Raw genomic sequence first — 5,005 nt, 5'->3', positions numbered from 1 at the left:
AAGAGCTTTCTAAGCTAAGTAACTCATCTTCCTCCTCTGTATTGGACAATGTTTCTGTACTATTCATAAATTTACACAGTAAGGTATCAGACAGTGTTTCTCTGCTATTTATAAGGTTTTCCCTGGCCAATTCTTTGAGAAGTGGATGGTCTCTTCCTTCTTCCTAGTCTGTCTTAGTCTGGAAGCTGGGCTGATACCTGTGCAACATGTGCACCCACTGGGTTTGAAACACCAGTGGCACAGCCTCAAAACTCACAGCAACATGTCACTGCAGTAGGAAAAACCAACAGACAAGTTTGTCTCCCTTAGCTGTTGGTAGCACCTCCAACCACCCTTACCTGGATCCCTGCAGATAACTCCTCAATCTGTTCCAGTCCCCTTTGCCTTTTCTGTCCTCTCCATGCTTCCTGCCTCACTGCATGTGGGGGGTGGCCTGGGTTTCCTCTCCTCACCTGGCTCCCTGCGGTTGACTCCTTGATCTGTTCCTATCCCCTTTGCCTTTCTGTTTCTCACCTCGCTACCTGTTCTTAGGTCCCTGGAATCCAAATGAGAATGCTACCACTTTAAAATCCAAAATGGTTGCATTTGTAAACATTAAAAATGGCTGCGCTCTCGGTCACTTTAAATATGCAAAATGGTCGCCTCTTGTAAACATTCAAAATGGCTGCACCCTCGTCAATATGTCATGACACTGCAAACATTTCAGCAGAGCTTCCAGATTAAGACCAACTAGGAAGAAGGAAGGTTGGGCAATCCTACTTCCGTAGTGATACTGCCTCGGAAACCCAAGGAGGAGTTGCTATGAGTCAGGGCTGACTCGATGGCAAATAACAACAACAACAACAGGAAGAATGCCTGGTGATCTACTTCCAAATATCAGTCAAGGAAAGCCCTATAGATCACAAAGGCATGATCTGCAACCAATCATAGAGCTGATTCAGAAGCAGACAATTTTTGTCCCATTTGCATGGGGTCACCATGTGTTGAGTGCCAACTGGATGGCAGCTAACAACATCTAAGTATATAGTGTATAGTGGTTGAATTCAAACTGGAACCTGATTTCTTAACAGATACACATTTAAGTAAACTATATAATTTAAATAATGTAGGAAGGATCACATAGCAAATAATTTGTCTCTCCTTCTGTTGTTTTATCTTCTGAATTCAGTTAACACTTCTGTTTTGATTGTATCTTTCATTTGTTAAGCAACAAGAATATTGGAAAAAGCCTTAAAGAAGAATCCAGTAGAATTTTACTGATTGCAAGTTTAAGCTCTACTTTACAATTGAATAATGCAGTTAAACTTTTTAATATATCTTTGCAAATATCACTTAATTTTTCTTTTCCATCATGAAGGAGGAAAATCCCAACAATTCAACATTTTGGGAAGGATGGCATTGAACTAGCGGCAAGTTACTATGATGGTCACATTCTCTTACACAGCAATGGAGAAGGAGAAGGAGTTCTTCGATTTCCCTTCCCTTTCTCTGAAAACCATGTTATCATTCAGTCACTAAAAGCTGAGTTAAGGAAGAGAATACTGGGAATAAAAGTCACATTATATTTTTCTGTGTTATTATTTTTTTTTTTTCAAGTTTGGATATCGTTTATGGCTCTTGGAGTTATTGAACTGGTGGTTGTAAAATTTCTGTTTAAAAATGTATGAGAACCTTGCTATATGAGTTGGAGAATGTGAACAAAGTGACTACGACTCCACGAATACTGACTTATTACTGAACACAATGGTGTTTTAATGGAAGGGCCACTTGTCTAGTAGAAGAAGGACTTTGTTATTAGGATTACCTTTTTTTTTTAAAATAAGAATATGTAATTTTTTAACCTAGACTTATACTACTCCCTTTCCTTCTTAGAAAATAGAATTGGTTCTGTTTTTTTTTTTTTTTCATTTGTAACATTGATGAGCATTAATCAAATTTCATTTCATTAAATCATAATTTTGAGGAAAAAAAGTCCATTATTCATATGTAAATCCTTAATCAAAACCAGAATTCCTTAAGAACTGGCAAATGCTTCTGAGACCTAGTCCTGAAAAATTTTGGTTGATTTGCAAGGAGCCTCTTGTCTTTACATTTAAATGTAGTCATGTGCCACTATAGTCATCTGGCAGACTGGGAGAATTTCCAGATAATCAAAATATCATAGAGTTAGTACTTTTTAATTTTTATTTCATCTCCCACAAATGTGAACTCTGATTGTAATTACAGCTTCATCTGATCTTGAAGAATTTTGTTTTATCAGGCAAAGGCAGTGCTTTAATGCCACACTGATGAAAAATAAAGAATCTGCTTAAGATAGGAAAAAATAAGAATGCCATGCTCTGGAAAGTAGCAAACAGCCCAATACTATAGATTACAAAAACCTGCTTTTTGAAGCTATAATTAGCAGTTAAATATTTAACTTCCATAATTTACATGTATACCAGTCAAGTGTTGTTTCTTCTGGCCACAATACTTGATTGGAGGAGAATAAACTCAAAGCAAAAAATGGAAAAAGTAAAGTTACATGTAAAAGACTTCTAGTTTAATAGTACTGATTAATTGAAGTAATAATTATTTAGTAATATAATGAAATATGAGAAATATTCTTTTCTGTACTTTTCCACCATGCTTACTAAATGTCAATTATAAAATATCTAATAACAGATGTCCCAGATAGGTAAAATCTAAAATAACCAACCCTTCCCTAATTATAATCCTTGAACAGATGGCCTAGGGAATAATGTTTAGGTTTGGATGTTAGTTTTATTCTACTTCAGTCAGTGTGAGGTCTTAATAAAAAGCTCTATGTTTTATATTTTATTTAATAGGCATAGCTCTGTGATGTTGAACAAACCATTTAACATTGGTATTTTAAATTGTTCCTGTATTTAAAAATAATGGTAAAACCTCTCCTATGATGACAGATAGTTATTTTTATGTGGAAGTAAAATCATGCAATTTTTGTTAAGTTTGAAGTATCACATGAAAAAAACAAAACAAGAAATATCCAACTGCAGTCAGGTTGATTCCAACTCATAGTGATATTATAGGACAGAGTAGAAATGCCTTTGTAGGATTTCCAAGGCTATAAATCTTTATAGAGACAAATTGCCACGCCTTTTTCCTGTGGAGGGGCTGGTGGATTTGAACCGCTCACCTTTTGGTTAGGAGTCAAGCACTTCAACCACTGTGCCATCAGGTCTCCTCATATGAAAATAAATAGTATCGATTGCTAGTTATTCTTTAAATAGTATATTGCTTACAAGTCAGCATTCTCTCAAGTTTATAGAGAGGACAAGCAGAAGATAAAAATTTTGTGAGGAAAAGAAATTGACAAAGGTGAATGTTGAAGGGTGCAGTACTATATAATTGAATTTGGTGTGGCTAAAAATCCTAGTTACCTACTTAATTTAAAGTTTGTTGTTGCTGTTGTTGTTATGTGCTGTCAAGTCGGCCCCTGACTCATAGGGACCCCTCCTTGGGTTTGCGAGGTGGTATCACTACAGAAGTAGATTGCCCAACCTTCCTTCTGAGGAGTGGCTGGTGGGTTTGAACCACCAGCCTTCTGGTTAGCAGTCAAGTGCCTTAGATACTACGTTACCAGAGCTCCTTAATTTAAAGTAAAAGCCTGGAATAGTAAACAAGAGCCATAATCAATGTCTCACAGTTTATGTGAAGCACAATTTGCAATAGAATGCAAATTTTCTGAGGCTGAGCCTAATGTCCTTTTCTTTATACTGTTAAACCACATTGTCTTACTTTCTACTTGCAAAATTCCATGAGTTAGATCGTAAACCTCATTAGAGAGCTATATAGCATGCAACCCAGAAGCTAACACAATCACAAGCTCTTAAAGAAGATACATCCTCGGAGTCCATATAACTCAAGTAATTATGTCATACATTTCTACTCTCTTTGGCGGATGTTCATCTACTCTTTATGATTACTTTTAGAGAAAGAAAGAATATTAATTTTATTTGCTCTTTGCATCCATATGGGAAATTTCTAGAGGTAGATAAGCTTTCTTTTTGCATGCTCACATTGATTACAGTTTTGAACTTCGGAATGATCTTAAAACAGCTCAACAAATTCTCATAACACTAATTTAAAAACTAAGTCTCCGTTGTAGACCATAAGGCCTGCCATGGTCTGTAATGCTTCCCCACAGAGTTTCTTTCATTCCTCTCATCATTCCCTCCACTCAAGGCACTTGGACCTCCCTACATGCTGTTCCTTAAGCACAAAAAATGGTTCTCTCAACTTGATGGCTTGAGCTTATTGTTTCTTCTCCATAGAAATTCCTCCAAATATATGACTTCCTCTTTCTCCTCATGCAGGTCCTTCCTCAGTGTCTCTCTAGTAGAAAACATTCTCTGAACACCCTCCTAAAAAAAAAAAAAAAAAAGTCCGCTTGCCATTCTTATTGTGCCTCTATGAACTATTTGACCATTATCTTATGTGCCATTGGCTATTCTATTTCCTTCTACCTTAATATAAACTCCTTGAAAGTGGGGATTTGTTTTAAACTGTGTTCTATTTATTCTTAATACCTAGAACAGTGTCTGGCCATTGAAAAGAGATAAACAAATCTTTAAAACAATCTTTTCATCCTTTCATATAACTGTACACATTTTATGAAACCATCTAGATAAAATTTTATCAGAAAGGGTCCATTAACCTTCTGTATGTTTTTTTATAAACCTTTATTTTCTTCAAATGATAATTATTTCAATCATTTCAATTGTTGTATATTGACAGTACCTAATACCAACATGAATTTCTGAGTGTTATTTGCAATTCTTAATCCTAGATATAATGTACTTCAATGATTGTATCGCTTATATGAAACTCTTTTCAGGTTGAGTCAATTCCAACTCAAAGTGACCCTATAGAAAAGAACAGTACTGCCCCACAGAGGTTTGAGGCTGTAAATCTTTACAGAGAGCACATTTCCACATCTTTCTTCTGCAGCTGGTGGTTCAAATGATGACTTTTTGGTTAATAG

Source organism: Orycteropus afer, unplaced genomic scaffold (assembly GCF_000298275.1).
Source record: "Orycteropus afer afer isolate SDZICR_OR568_19922 unplaced genomic scaffold, OryAfe1.0 scaffold00279, whole genome shotgun sequence".
Lineage (NCBI taxonomy): Eukaryota > Metazoa > Chordata > Mammalia > Tubulidentata > Orycteropodidae > Orycteropus > Orycteropus afer.
The sequence above is the reverse complement of the archived record's forward strand: the minus strand, read 5'-3'. Positions refer to the sequence as shown.